General features: G+C 47.8%; 1 protein-coding gene and 1 long non-coding RNA gene across 2 annotated transcripts in view; one reads left to right on the forward strand and one right to left on the reverse strand.

Moving 5' to 3' along the window:
* SLIT3 (slit guidance ligand 3) overlaps positions 1 to 16,315 on the reverse strand; it is a 481,227-nt gene that overhangs the window by 328,573 nt on the left and 136,339 nt on the right.
* Positions 8,133 to 16,315, forward strand: part of LOC111823107 — a 12,098-nt gene continuing 3,915 nt past the window's right edge. Inside the window, exon 1 of the long non-coding RNA XR_002826113.1 lies at positions 8,133 to 8,242. This is a non-coding gene — a long non-coding RNA (uncharacterized LOC111823107). The remainder of the gene's footprint in view (positions 8,243 to 16,315) is intronic.

The following is a 16,315-nucleotide window of genomic DNA, read 5'->3' on the forward strand; positions in this document are numbered from 1 at the left end:
AGGGCCTGCTCTGGGAAGATCCCAGAAGCCACTAGAAACTCCTCCAGCAGCAGCAGCACACATCCTGTTCAGCAGATAGCTCGAGGGGGCATCCGGAGTGGGTAGAAGCGGTCTCAGTAAGAGGCTGAATAGAATCAATTTTATTCAAGGCAGCGAATAGCACCCCAAATTTATAAAAAATTCACCCTAGGCCAGACCCTGCACTGTCTCCCTCCTCACGAAAGCATGCTATCAGCTCAGGATCTCAGCTGAGAAATGGAAGCTCAGAGTGGCTGAGTGATTTGCCCAAGGCCACGCAGGTGGAGCGGTGCAGAGCCAGCCTTTGAATGCAAGCCGTCTGACTCCGAACGCCACACGTCATAACATGTAACGAGTAGTGTACAAAGCAATATGTATTAGGTTTCCCTTTTCACGTCAACGCTCTGTCAGCTCCTAATTGCTGATGCATTTTGCAGATGAAGACAGAGCCCAGAGAGGCATAGGATTTGCCCAAAGTCACACAGTCACTGTCCGCAGCGAGTACTTACTTGTACTCTGCAGCCTGTGGCCATTCCAGCAACTCCGTCCTTGAGTCGAGAACTCTGCTGAACAAACCACTGCTTCCCGTGCTGCTTAAAACCCTCCTCCTCCTCCACCTTCATTTATTTTTCCCTGTATACCCCCAGGGACGCTCACAGATGTGGGAGATACAGGGCTCATGTTTTAGGCTCCGAATTTTTTTTTTTAAATCTACAGAGCTTCCAGGTTTCATTTTGGCCAAAGATTCAGCTAAGATAATGTTGGAGTAATTATTTTTTATACTGGATGTCTCACTCATTTCCAAAAGAGTAATGCGACGGTTTATTTAAAAAGTAACACGCAGACTTCTTCCGCCACCCTATAAACTTCACAGGGTTGGATGTTTGTCTATGGACTCTCTATGTCCTGCTCTTCCCAACACAACACTTGGGGTCTGGGGAAAGTGTGTGTGTATGTGGCAGAATGGGAGAAATGACTGCGCCAGGACAATTTGCCATTTAATCAGTTCAGAGTATCCTGGCAACCGTGGAAACGTGGAGAAATGAAAGCTTTCGATGTGATGATGTTTAACACCCCTTTCCTATAAGACCCGCTGTTTATCTTTACCATCTGATCCGTACCTTCATCAGCAACTGCATGCCATTTCCTACTCCTTCAGCTGAGTTTACTCCCGCTCCTTCCTGGCCTGGATAACACCATCCACACAGTCATTGCTGAATTGTGCTCCCCGCAGCCAGTACAGGGCATATCCAATGTGCACTTGCCCGTTTGTCTTTGAAAGGGGCCCAAGTTTTGTCTTTTGTGATACTGATTTTTAAGCTGGTTATTAAGAAACAAAATATGCAGAAAGAACTGTTGATGCTCCACCCTTTCCTGCCTCAGAGAGTCAGAGGGCAAGGCCTACTCCAGGGAGGAAATCTTAGGGTGTCTGCCTTAGCCTAATTTGAATTAAGTATGGGAGGTAGGGAGGTGCTGTTTACTAGATCAATCAGTGTCCAAAAATTTACCTGCCATGTAGGTTCCCACTCTTCCTCAACTGCCTGTAAATTGCCTACTTCCTTTGACATGTCAGGCCCCTCCCTTCACCCCACCCCTTCACCCCCCCCATTTCTACTTTGTCCAAAGTGACATATATGCTCGATTATACATCACTACTAGTATCTTTAGAATTTTCGTGTTTATGTGAATTCCCCATGCACACGTATTAAAATTTGATTTTCTCCTATTAATCTGTCTTTGTTAATTTGATTTTTAGCCTAGCTAGAAGAACTTACAAGGTGGGAGGAAAAGCATTTGGTTTTAGCCCCCACATCTTACAGCTCCAAAGCAAATGGAGTGATCACAGAATCAGATAATTTGGTTTTTATGGAATAACTACCCTATGTGCCATAACTTAACCAAATAAGAGCCTGGCTCCTTTGGTTGCTGGTAAGAAGCCCTGTCACTCAGTACTATTTGGAACCAACTGATCACCCCAGCGAGGAAAAGGGACACACAAAGCCGCCAAACCAAACTAAGCTCATCATTGACCCTACTTCCATATACATTATGTGTATCTGCATTTACCCACTCAATACATGTGATGATCTACATATGTGTGAAGACAGATGTATGGGCAGGAGGGGCACCTGTATCTGTTTCTTCAATAGAATAGATTTATAGTGAAAGACTCTGGGTTAACTGGGATCTTAAAGCTTGGTCAATCTAACATCCCTCTCCCCGTCCAAAACACATATACCCAAAGATGAGATGGCAGAAGAAAAGATTATAACTTCGGCAAAAGGGGGATGACGTTGAATGTCATCAACATGCCTTAGTTAAACTTAACACAGTCCCAAGCTGGCAAACAGGAAATTGCCCCATGAGCTCCTGCTCTTCAAAGGGGAGCCTGGCCCCTGTGTTTGTCAGTTCAGAGTTTACTTAGCCATCTCTCTGCATCAATCTGGGCTCAGCAGGGAAGACCAAACACTGTCAGGGCTGGAGTCAGCCATCACCAGCCTCTGGCAAGGATAGGGCAGTGCTCAGAGCCCTGTGTGCCAGGGAGCTGACATGCCAGCCACCCTCCAGGAATTTCTCCTTCCCTTCCCAATTCTTAATGCCTCTGGCAGAGACCTAGAATTCTAGTCTGCTGGGCAATGAAGGAGGTAAAACTCACGGAGGGCTACCGAAAATACCCACCCAGAGCACAGGGGTCCCTCCTGGTCCCCTCAGCTGCCTCAAGTAATAACCCCCATCTTTTAACGGCCCTGCGTCTTGCTTCTTGGGACTTGCCCCTCTTGGAGAGCAGTCTCCATCTTACCAATGCTCATGCCTGGCATTTGTTCTTTTCCAAATGTGTGCTTATTTGGGTGTAAGAATCAAAAAGGAGAGTCCCAGAATCCTCACTGCTTTGGTTTCACGTGTGTGTGTGTGTGTGTGTGTGTGTGTGTGTGTGTGTAGGAGAGGTGGTATAACTCCTTTTCCATTTAAGACCTGAGTTTGGAAATTTACAGCCCACCCAACCTCTCATAGATGCTTATAATACTCTTTAGGGGAAACAAAAAATGAAGTTGTGGCTTACATTTAAAATCGGGGTATTTCACGCACAACAATTGATTTCCAGTGTATTTTGAAAAAATAAAATCAGAAGTGGCTGGCAAGCTGGGTCCATACCCCTGCGTGACAAACGTTGTGTTGAGCTGAGCAGTGGGCGGGCCACGGCATTTGGCGGGGTGGGTAGTGCCGGTTCAGGGGCCCAAAAGGGCTGAGTCAAAGCTGGGCCAGTTGGCTTCCACAGGGAAGAAGGGCCCCTTTTCCTAATTCTCACAAAGGCTCCCTGTGGGCCGGGGGCCGGAGGTGAGGGCGGGTAGTTCCCTTTCCTGGCCACCTGACCGAGTTCACCCATTCATGCTACCTGCCACTCACAGCAGGAGTGTCTACTCCCTGCACAGACAACAAGAAACGTGCAGATATAAACTTTTTACAAGTTCAACAGCACCAACAATACATTAGATTTCTACCCTGGTTTTAGAGAAATTTTTTACTGGGTTGCCATCAAATCCAATCTTTGCTAGACCCCAGGTTTCTTGCTTTCTTAAACTCAGCCCGACTCCTGCTCAGGCTCACTTGCTTCCCTGGGTCCCGGAGAAACACAAAATTTGAGTCTCAGAGCCAGAACATATCAGCTGGAAACACATGTGGCTTATTACACCACAGAGTTTCAGAGAATGAGAACAGCCGAGAACAGCTGGTCCAATTTCTTTGTGGAGTGGCCCGCTGTCTCTGAGGCTGTCAACAACCTGGGCCTTCTGCATTCATGACATCTTCTGACCCAGTGAGCAGGCCTGGGCAATAAAATGCAAATCATTCTGTAGTCAATTAATCCCCCTGAAACTCTGTCAACTAACGCAGCAGTAACAGAGGAGGAAAAAAGAGTTGTTCTCTCTGGTATTTCCCTCAGAGATAACCTGCAAAACTTAAAGGACTTTCAATTTTCCAGATCCACCTCAATCCCCCAAATCCAGGCCACATGCATGGCTGTTTAAGCCTTAATGAAACAGAAACAAGAAGGAGGTGGCTGCTGTGAGTCAGAACCACCTGGTGTCAACACCCAAACCAAACACAGCCTGCCCAGCTCAGCAAGACAGATCGCAGCCTTAGAGGGACCAGCCAGCATCTGCAATGCCTGCCCATCCTAACACTAAGCCATCTTCTCTCCAGTTTCTGGAATAACAAACATCTGTGAGAATTCCTCCTGTGATTTTCACAGCTCGATAGAGAGCGTGTCCCAGGCACAGGCAGAGATGACGTGGGCATCGCCAGGCAGCACCATCTTGCCTTCTTTCAAAGGTGGCCCGATGCTGGCATTTTCAAACCTTAGCTGACTTGGCCACAGAGTACCAGCTGGAAGCCCGGAGAGTGAGCATCAACTTTATCCCATGGGTGTTCCCCAAATCATGTCAGAGGCTCAGACTGAGGTAGTGAGCTTCTGCAGCAGAAACCCCGGCCCTCATCTAAAGCCGAGGGTGGCTCCACTCACAGCCACATGTCCTTCAGAAGCTCAGCATCCTACACAATCAACTGCTATGCACTTGTGAGGATGGTCAAGGCCAGGAGCACAATCACTTGTTTTTGCGCTTAGAGGTTACACAGTCCCCCCTCCCCCCTGCTGTTTTGCACATGAACAAAACAGAAATGACTGGCAGGAGGGCAAAGAGCTAGGAACAGAACCCAGGAATCCAGAATCACTGTCTGGAGTTCTGAAAGGAATTAGTATCACCTCAATCCCTCCTCACATTCTTTCTCTTATCTTGCATCCTCTTCTTCCCAGGCCACTTACAAGTGGGGACATCCCTGGCTTCTAAGAAGGTGGGCAATGGAGGCAGGAGGCCAGGGAGGTTCCCTAGATGTCTTTGTACGTTTGTAGATGGTCCTACTGCTGTTTTCCAGGCTGGCTGCTCTCCAGAAGGAAACAAAGGAAATGGCTGTAGATGAGGTAGGAATTAAGCAGTTGCCCTTCCTATTGTTGCGGGGGGGTGGGAGTGAGGGGGCTGTCTATCTGGTATTGGAGGTGAAAAAAGCCTGTCCTCCCTCCTAACTTGTTCTCATCTTGGCCAGGCTGTATGTGGAAGACACAACATGTATTACAAAGGGTCCAGCAGGGATTTGCAAAATGCTGACATCCCCACTGCCCCCTACAGACCTGTCAATGTTTTTTGTTAAAAGTTAGTCTTTGCCTCCACAAAAACAGCAACAGTAACAACAAAAACCATGGGCATTGGAACAGCCAACCCCCAAAGAACCACAGCATAAAACCAGCATTTCTGAACCAGGGATTTACAGCCAGCCCAAGAGTGAGCAGGACCAGAGAGAGGGCTGTAGTGTGGAGGGAGCAGTAATTACACCACCACCGAGAACTAGACCCCTTCCTGGCCACAGCCACGATCTTCTCCATCCGCCACTCTGGCTATCGGCCTTTGAGTTCAAGGGCTAGCCCCTGTGGCTGGAAACTTCCAGAAACCTCCTCCTCTTGCTGGAACCGAGATTTTCTCCTGTGGCCTCTGTGTCCATGTGTGCCACTTCATTTTGTAAGGAGGAAATTGGTTGCTCAACCCTGCAGCAGCTTTGCTTCTGCACCTGGGCTCCAGTGGCTAACTCAAGGCCTACCTTAGGCAGCTGCTAGCTCAGACTACATTGCCTTCTGCTCCAAGGAAACAATACCACTTGCCTTCTTTTCTAAACCCAATCTCACAAGACCCGGAACCACCTGCCTTCTGCTTACCTCTCTGCCCCTCTTGGTGAAGCCCCTTACTTGGGCTGTTGGTTCTCTACTCACATCTATCTTCTTTCAGACCCTTGAGAGTGTATCTCGTGCATCAGGGCTGGTGCATATGCCTTACGCTCTCTCTGCAATGCGTAGCTGGGTTCCCTCCTCACTCAGCTCTCAGATCTCAGCTCACACACCGCTCCTCTGGGAGCCCTGATGACCCTCCATCCTGGATCAGGTGTCCCCAAATTGTATTTTTCTAAATCCATCCTACTTCCCCTTCATACACCGACATTGTTTGCACTCATATTTATTTGGGTGCTGAGTTGATTAGTGTCTGTGTTTTCCATTTCAGTGGGCTCCAAAGAGTCTGTGTGGCTCACCATTGCACCTCCTGGCACAGAAGTACTTCTCCACCCTCTCCTAGACTATCCATCCTTCAAGTCTAAACTTGGATTTGGCATAGGTCAGGGACCTACCAGGAACGTAGAAACCACTTTAAGTATTTCCTACAGGAAGAATTTAATGCAGGGAATTGGTTGTGTGGTGATAGAGGAGCCGAGACACCAAGAGAGGATGCTGAGCTAGCCCATAGATAAGCAACAGCAGGAAGCTGTTCCCACCCCTAGGCTGGAGGCACAAAGGGAACAGGCTCTGTTACCAGAGCCCAGGGACCCCTCTGGCGGGAGATGCAACCACAAAGGAGACATAGCCACTACCAGAGAGGGTGTTTAGACAAAGAAGAAGAAATATCCTGGCTTCTCCTTCCCAGCCCCTACCCCATGCCTCTCCTTGCTGGGACACAGATGGAAGCCAGCTCACATGAGAACCTGGGAACCTCGGCTGGCAGGTACTGGCCCCCCGATCCACAGAGTAGGGGGGAAATGGAGAATGGAAACAAGCCTAGGGCCAGAAGTCCTTAATTCCTATGGGATCTAGGCTTAGGGTCCTTGGTAGGCTGAAAAATTTCCACCCCTAAGATATATTCATTTCCTAATTCCCAGAAACTCTGAATATTACATTACATGACAATCTTATTTTATGTCCTATATGATGCAACTAAGAATCTTGAGAGGAGGAACTTATCTTGGATGTTCTGAATGGGCCCTAAAAGCCATCACAAGTATCCTTACAATAGAGAGGCAGAGGGAGACATACACACAGAAGAAAAGGTAATGTGAAGACAAGAGATTGGGTGATGCAGCCACAAGCCAAGGAATGCTGGCATCCACCCAAAGCTGGAGGAGGCAGAAAGCAAATTCTCTCCTGGAGCCTCCAGAGAGAGTACAGCCCTGCTGATGCGTTCATTTCAGGCTGTTGCTCTCTGGGACTGTTGTTTTAAGTTATAAGTTTGCACTAATTTGATTCAGCAGTTTAGGAAACTAACACCATGTTCCTCCATACGTTCCCATCAGCACCCCCTGTTTACCCCTGTAGCCTACTGTCCCTTTGCATTATCCTATTCCATTATCTTATCTGTCGTATTAGACTGATCGTGAGGGCAGGACTATGTCTTACCCTAGTTCTCAGCATAGTAATCAGCATATAATGGAGACAAATACATATTAAATTGAATTTAGGTTTTATGCCACACCTGATCTTTGACCAAAGGAAGAGGTTAGTAGATTCTAATATTTCTAGACATGACCCAGACTCTACTCTGGAGGTTTCTCTACCCTATAAATCTGGCCCCCACCTTTGAAGGCCCTGCAAGGGACTCTCTCTGCTTTAAGTGGCAGCAAACACTGTCCCACGACAGCTGTGTTCCCACTCTTCCTATCTATAGTCCTTTAAAGTGATGGCGAGCCAAGGGGAGAAAAGCACCTCTTTTTCTCTTGAGTCATCCAACTCACAGCCACGGGCCAGGTCAAAGTTTCTCTGGAGTCTCCTGTGTTAACAAGCTAGAAGCCAAGCACCAGTGTTGTACAGCACTTTTCTAAGTAGTTAATTAACAAGGGGATAAGCTACCTTGACGATCAGTGAAGCAAGCAGCCTCGCTGTGCAGTCTTCAATAGGAATGGGATTAGTTTCTAGGGAGACAATAGGAAAATGACAAGGAGGGCAGGCTTGATGGGACCTGCGGTTTCCTCAGTGCTGCTCCTTGCCCGACTCTCCTTCCCACAATGCAAAGTGGACATGTGCAGAGTCATGCAGCGAGGCTGCCCTGGCCTGATAATTACTGATCACTCAGTGGGCGGATTTAGAGTCTGCTCGCAGGTGGAGTGAGCTGGATTGAGCGCCTTGCGGAAATCACGTTACCCAAGGCTGACGGCCTAGGCAGGTAACAGGTCCCAGGGAAATCACTGAGTGGACCTGAAAAGTGACTCAAGAGGTGGGCGGGGTTGGTGAGGATATAGGTTCTGGATGATCCACAGGAGGCAGGAGTAAGCTGTGGCAGTTGCTGAAGGCCAAGAATGGTGAGCAGATGCCCATGCAGAGTGGCAGCATTCCTAGGAAAGGAAAGATAGAACATACGGGGTATGTGCCACCTTATTTTATTTACTCCTATGCTACTCCGCTCTGCTCCACTCCATTCCATTTTCATTTTTCTTTCCTCTCTAAAGCCTCAGGGGAAGGTGCAGTTCGCCTTCCACTCTAGAAGTCAGAATGGCCAGATCACTTTCCCAGCCTCCTTTGCAACTAGAGCAGGCAGGTGACCTAGGCTCAGCCAATCAGATGCGCCTGCCTGGGATTTAGCGTCTGTATTTTTGATGAAAAAGCAGTAGGCATGCAGAGTGCTTGCAGGGATGGCAGCACAGCCCATTTCTGGGGCAGCAGTGCCAGAGAGAAGGCTGTCTACTGGCAGGACCAGCATCCAGGGCTGGCAGGGGCCTTCTCTCCATCCTGGCCCTTCGTGGTGCTGGTGCACCAACTGCCCTTGTTCCTACCCCCATCTGGAGCTCAATTTTTAGATCTCTAGCAATTCTGAGGCCCACCGGATTTATTTTCTATAAATAAATTTGCTGTTTACCTCAGCCAGTGTGGATGTCTGTTCCTTGCAACTGTTAGCCCGGCCTGATCCGGTGTGTCTACTGGCTTATTTCGAAATGGTTTGAGGAAGTGAGGAAAGTTTGCCTTGTTTTATCCAGAGCAGAGTTCTGAAAAATGATCTGCATTTTTTTTCTGTCACAGCATAAAAGGTTGGATATATTTGTCAGGCCTCTTTGAAGTAGAAGTGACAGAAACTGGTTTAAGAACAATGAACATTTATTTATAACTTTAAAGTATGGGGGTTAACAGGATCCGGGTACAGCTGGATCTGGGAAAAGTAACGTCAAGCATTGCTCTCTCTCGCTTTCCTCTTTGCTGGCTGCATTCGTAGGCAAGCCCTGTTCTTACAGTGGTCTCTGCCTCCTCCAGGCTTGGATCCTACCAGCTTAGTAGTTCCAGTAGGAAAAAAAGGTTTATTTCCCCCCCCAAAGCCCAGCAAAATCCTGGGATGGATTATAACTGGGCAAACTCAGGTCACCTGTCCATTCTGACCTGTGGCCAGGGCTAGGTAGGGTGGGGGACAGGGGCTGACTGGCCCAGGTTGGCACTGTGCTGTGGAGCCAAGACAATCACTCGGTTAAATGTTCTCAGATTTTGTTTGAAACCCTCATGCACCCCTGCCCCCCAACAATCCCAACTGTTGTTGGGAGACTGTGTTTTCTGCCAATTAATGGGAATTAAAATTTTCCTATAGAGTAACTCATGCTTTTTAAGGTTTTTATTCTTTTACAACAATTAACATATTATTAGGAGACTTTACTTGCGTCCCCCGTTAGTTGTGCCAGATATGAGACAGGCTAGGCTAGCTGATCATAAACTGATGCTCCATTCATTTGTCACCCTCTTGAAAAAATTTATATTGCGATGCAAGGGAGTAAAAGTGACCTGGTATAAGGACTGCTTGAATTGGCTATAATTTATTAATGTTTAAGGCAGGTAAAAATCGATTATTATTTAAAACCAAGAACTTATAATAGAAGTAATTACTACCGGCATCTGATGTTTCTTGAGTGCACTATGTTCCCAGTGCTGCTCTAAGCTCTTCCTACCTGGGAACTCCCATCATAGTCCTGGCATACTACGAAACTGGGGTCATTATTAAACCTACTTTACAGATGGTGAAATTGAGGAATAGAAACATAAGGAACCTGGCCCCCAAATCACACAGCTAATAAATGCTAGAGCCAGGATTTGAGTCTAATATTCTTACCTACTATGCGATCCTCCCTCCATTTGTTAACCCAACTGTATATTCAAAGAACCCAGGGAGGCGGGGCTTATCCCTATCTTACAGACGAGGATACCAAGGCTCATGAGATCCCACCATATGTCCAAGGTCACAAAGCTAATAAGGACTTTGGGCCAGAATTCAAAGCCACTGTCCTTAACTACCTCCTAACATACTATGAATTCCCTAGGGATAGAACAGTGTTGACACCCTGAGGCATAAAGGTGTAGAAACATTTCTTTAGAACAGAGGTTGGTGAACTATGGCCCATGGCCAAATCTAAACTGCCACTGTTTTTATAAATAAAGTCTTATTAGAACACAGCCATCCCTATTCATCCACGTACTGTTTACGGCTGCTTTATAACAGCAGAGCTGAGTCGTTGTGATAGAAACAACATGTCCTGCAAGTCTGAAATAGTTACTGTGTGACTACAGAAACAGCTTGCCAACACAGCCTGCCCGGAGAGGACCTGGGGTGGCTCATGCTCACAGGGACCATGGTGGGGTGGAGAGAGACAGCACGGGATGGCTGCTTCCCTACCGCCGGATCCAAGAGATGAAGTCTGACAGTCATCTCTGTTGCTTTGAAACCTTATTTCCTTGTGTCTGCCAAGTGCTCAGAGCCAGGGCACACCCTTGTTCCAAACCAGAGCCCGGGTCTGCAGTTTCCTCTTGTACATTGTGCAACTACTGCTCATCCCGGGAAGCACTTTTAAGTTCTCCAACTGGGTGGATTTCCTCATGTTAAAAATATGAATGCAGAGTCGTCTCACCCCAAACCACATCTGACTGGCACTTTTACATGTTATAACAACTGTTTTAGAAACGGGCCTTTTTTTCTCCTAAAGCTAAACACCACATCTAGTCAGTTTTATGTAGCTCTGAGAAGCAGAGCCAGTTCTCTGGTCCCCTAGTGCTAGAACATAATGTAAAGACTTCGCAAGACCCAAGGGGGTGGGATTGAGAAGAGTAAGCCTCCACCGCTAGTCTGGCAGGCCAGATGGACCCCAAGTCCTGTCCAGCCTCATTGTAAATATCCATGACCTTCCCACCTGCTGCCTCTCTCGAGTGTCCCAATGTGACAACAGGTGTAAGGCTTTAAGTCCCCTTCAGGACCTCTGCTGTAAAAAAGGACTTCCCTCTGTGCTAACTGCCCGCTTCTCCTCCCCAGTCCTCACCTTCTCCTGCCTTCCACAGGCCACACCAGTGACATCAGTACCTTCCCAGCCCCATTGTTTTGCTCTTGGTCTCTCTGCTTGGCAACATGTTTCTATCCCAGGGTTCCACTTATCGAAATCATGTCCATCCCTCAATGTTCTGCCCAAGAGTCTTACGTTTTATATACAACACTTCCGAAGTCAATTTTAATTAAACAAGAAATACATGAATGCATTCTCCCAGTCATAATGTAGAGCATTATGGATAGGGCTAAAGTCTCTATTGACAAAAACCTCCAAGCTCCATTCTTCCTCAAAGGTGAGCAATATTATCCATTTGTTGCATGTTTTCCCAGAGTCCTTTCAATGCATTTGCATATTCACATATGAACGAGTAGGAAGTATACACTATGTTTTGCATGTTTTACACAAATGGTAACACCCTTGGTTTTTTTCACTCAACAATCCCCACTGGAGACTTTTCCACGTGACGTATCTATAAGACTCAATAGGGTAGCGGGTATTCTTTTAATCTGCCATAGTATGAGCCCCAGCATTTCTCCTCTGATTGACAGACTGTTCCCAGGTATTTGACAGGGAAATGATGATGTTATAAACATCCTTGTCTATGCCTCCTGTGCACTTGCGAGTGTCTCCAGGGGAGATATGTTATTTATTGTTTTCTAATTGTTTACAGCAGAGGTTGGCAAATGCTCCTCTGTAAAGGGCCAGCTAGTAAATATTACAGGCTCTGCAGGCCAACAGTTCCTGTCACAACCACTCAACTTTTGCACTGGTGTTTTGAAATCAGCCATAAACAATACGTAATGGAATGGGTGTGGCTGTGTCCTAATAAAATTTATTTACAAAAGCAGCTAGGGGGAAGGATTTGGCTCACAGGCCATGGATGCTGTACTTTGCTTTAGAGCTTACCTTTCAACTAGAACACTGGTGCTTTATGGCTCTTTCTAGACACCAAAGCACCAATGGTTACTAACATTTACTGAGCCCCTTAGATGTATCATGCCCATTGCTATCTGTTTTGCCTATGTTATCCCATTTAACCCATGAAGTAGCAGAATCACTGAAGCTCAGGGATATTAAATAATTCTTTAAGATCACAAAGCTGGTAACTGATGGAGCCAGCCTTGCTATCCAGGCAGCACGACCCCAGAGTTCATGTGCTTAAACTACTACGACACAACAATGCAAGCCACAGATGGCTTGGGCAATTGGGAATCTGGTGGTTCTGGTGGACCATTTCCCCAGGAACATGCACATACATTTTGCCTAAAGTTTCAGGCCATTCAGAGAGCTCCCAAGTGGCACCCATGAACCTCAGGTTAGGATTCCTTATAGGACCCAGTGTGCTAGCATCCAAACAGTGCTGAAGCACCCCCCTACTCACTGCCTGTTCTACCAACAGCGGGCACCTACCCTGCCTTCAGGACCTGAGCCACTGTAACTCTTAGCTCCCTCTTTGGATAGAGATCCTTGCTTTTCTTCCACACTTGGTCCATTAAGTTTGAGAAGTGGCCATAAAACTGGCCTGTGGTTCACCCACTAAAGGATGAAAGGAGGATGGATGGATGAATAGAGGGGTGAGTAGGTGGATGGGAAGGAGGGAGGGCCGGGTAGAAGGGCGGAAAAGGGAAGGAGGGAGGGAAGGGGAAGAAGAAAAGAAGGGAAGGAGGAAGTAAGGGAGGGAGGGAGGAGGGGAGGGTGAGAGAAGGCAAAAAAAGAATCCATTGTTAAATGTATATGCCCTTTTAAATGTTTTTCTCCTTATTATTGAAAGTATTACAGATGTCCCTCTTTTCCCCCATCGACAGTCTCCCCCCCACCCCACCCACACACTTTATTCAACACTTCATGAGAACTGCTATATATGCCCTTGGCAAATAGTATTTCCCTATTTCCTCATATGATTTCACTTCTTAGGGACAGGGGACGGATTAAGACTATCAAGGGCAGGCTACCAGGGAAATGCTCATTCTGCAAGAAAAGCAGTTACGGGACACTGTGCCCTTAGCCGCCACAGGCAGTTCTGGCCACAGGCGTCCCTGGGGAAGCAGGCGAAGCGCAGCAGCAGGGGCGCTGTTTGACCTTGGTGTCTTGTAGTTGGCTCTGGAGCCCCCAAAGGTCCCCAGTGCTGGTTCTCCTCTGCCCTTTGTTAGGTCCAAACCCAGATCCCCAGGCACAACTTGGAGAATGAAGTGCATTTTCCACGCCGTCTCTGCCAACTGGAAAGCTAGACCTGCCAAGGCCTGAGCTGTTAAAAATATAAGTGGGGAAACCCCAAAGGGCCCCGAACGAGGGGCCATTCAAATGTTCTCCTCCTTTCTAAGTTTTTTAATATACTTGACAAGCGCTTACTCCCAGTTTGGGGAAAACCTGTCAGAAGAGATGCCCAGAGCAAAGCAAACCTCTGACTCTGGGCAAGCTGCCCGCCCCCTCCCGATGGTTATCGCGGGGCCCCAGCTTGGTTTTATTTCTTTTGGAGAGCTGGTTCCTCCTCACACATGGTGTCCCATGGCTTAGGGTTCATTTTCAGTCACAAATTACTCCAGGAAGAACTTCCCTTCCCACGGAGCCAAGTGACCAAGTGTCTTTCCTTCTACAAAAAGAACCTCATCTTTTTTAATGTGGGGTAGCCCTTTCCCAAATCATCACCATGGTGCACACTCCCCCTGCACATGCAACTAGTAACCAAGCACAATCTTAGGCACCTTTTTGGCCTGAGTGTGAATTCATTGTAGATGCAGAAGGTTTTTCTCTCCTGAGCCAGAGACTTTTAATGACATAAAGCAGACTATGAAGAAATGCTGACGGGCACAGAGCACTCCATCAGCCAGTGGATTCTCCACCTATGATTCCACACATCGCACGATTCCAGTTTTTGATATGTTCAGTTCTGATAACCCAGGCAGGGAGATGTTGCATACAGTTTGGTAGACATGAAACAGCTCAGCAAGCAAACAGCAGCAAAAGTGGGTGAAACTGACGCGCCCACCTACGCATGCATCAACGATAAAAGAGTTGCATGTGATGGCCACTCCGCTGCACAGGCTCATTACAATGGGGCAACTGTTCCGGCACAAGAAGCAGGACTCGCATGGTCCCAACCTGTCTGCTCTTTTCCCTCTCACAGGAGCATTTTCTGCGAAGCCAGAGGAATTCTGCTGATTACATCTCCAGCTTGGCCACATTCCAGGGGGTGGGAGGGTCGCACCTGGGCAGCAGGAGAAGGCCAGAGCACTGAGCTCGGATGCCTGCCCTCTCCTAGCAGCCGAAGCTCAGGGCCTACTCCCAGGAGCTGGTGAAGGTTTCACAAATTGGCCGCCTCTGCTTGACCGACTCTAGGATGGCTTGAAGACTTAAGCAAGCATCTTCTCCCAACTCCCCCTCCCCCCATCTCCCAGTCTTTTGCCATCTCACCTTCTGACTACCCTTCCTTGTTTCTGATCAGCATGGAATGTGCCTCTGAGACTACAGTTTGTTTGTACAAAGTAGGTGATTTATAGATGCAGCAGCCCCAGAGACAGTGGCCTCCACATAACCTGGCGGGGAGGAATGACTCAGGATACTATGGGTCCTGTTCTGTTCTTATCCTCATGCTTGTATGTGATGGTTAATTTTGTGTCAACCTGACTGGCCATGGGTACCCAGATTAAACATTATTTCTGGGGTTATGTGTTTCCAGATAAGATTAGCATTTGAAACCAGGGGCTCAGTAAAGTGGATTGCCCTCCCCAGCATGGGTGGGTATCATCCAACCGTTGAGGGCTTGAATAGAACAAAAGGTGGAGGAAGGAGGAATGGGCCTGTTTCTGCCTCACTAATGGGACATCTCATCTCATCTTGTCCTGCCCTCAGGTTCTCAGGCCACTAGTCATTGACATCATTGGTTTCCCTGGGTCTCCAGCATGCAGACGGCAGACCATGGCACTTCCTGGCCTCCGTAATTGTGCAAGCAGATTCCTTATAATAAATCACTACCTTTCTTCCCCTGCCCCTGTTCTGCTTCTATGGAGAACCTTGACTAAAACTCTCGTACGACTTATTCATCATCCATTCAATCATTTGTCATTTCTTAGTTCAATCAATTCTTCCCTCCCCCAGGTGTTCTCCCTTACCTGTGCACTTACTACACCCTGGGGATATACACATAATAATAATTAGCATATACCACGCCCCTACTGTGTACCCTGCACAAGGCTGAATGCTTTCTGAACACTATGCCAGTTTATCCTCCTAAACACATTTTGGTGAGGTATGCTTATTAGCCCGGTTTTACAGATGTAGAAACTCATCCTCTAAGTGGGTTGCACAGCTACAAAGTGCTGTAGTTGGGGTTTAAACCCAGGCAGTCTGACTCCACAGCCCATCCTCGCTCTAACCATGACAATGGCCTGCCACACAACCTTGTCTCAACCTCAGGGCAGTGGGCAAGGTGGCCAGGTAGTGTGGGGACTGAGATATGTGTGACAAACGCTACTGTAGGGGCGAGTGTTCTGGAGGGGCACCTATCCCTGCCTGAAGGGAAGGAAGGCAAGGACTCAAAGGGAAGGGAAGGAAGGAGAGGACATCTAAGGTGAGCCCTGAAAGCAAGTAGGCATTTGGCAGCTGGGAGAGGAAGGTCCAGATGCACTTGCTGGGTTCAGCTGAACGAAGGCTGACTGACCAGGAGCCACATCCCCTTCCCTGGGAAGCAGATGTTGGGGAGATGACTGGCCTTTGGCCTGGAACATCCTCCTGTTTCGCCTCCACTTATCTAATCACACTGTCAAGTTCTCCGCCGCACTGCGAATGCTCAGATGCAGTGATAACGGAGTAGAGTGCGCTGGCCATAGAAGCAGGGATGGCCGGCCTGGAGTAGAGCCAGCAGAGGGCGGGATCCAGAACAAAGCAAGAAGAGACCAGGAAGGATGCAAATGTGAATCCCCCTGGGCCCAAGCGACAAAGATAAACACCACGGGTGGGACAGGGAGGAGAGGGCAGCAAACACTGTGGACTTAACCACTGGGTGTAGTCTTGGCAGGAGCACATCAGCTTTGAAGGCTCATCTCTTCAAAGTAGGTGAGCATCAGTTTACCTATTAGTCAAATGGGGAATATGATTCCCAATTGCCAGGGTTGGTATAGGCACAAAGGAAAGGGTGCAAGAAAGTGCT

This window comes from Myotis lucifugus, unplaced genomic scaffold (genome assembly GCF_000147115.1).
Source record: "Myotis lucifugus unplaced genomic scaffold, Myoluc2.0 scaffold_394, whole genome shotgun sequence".
Classification (NCBI taxonomy): Eukaryota; Metazoa; Chordata; class Mammalia; order Chiroptera; family Vespertilionidae; genus Myotis; species Myotis lucifugus.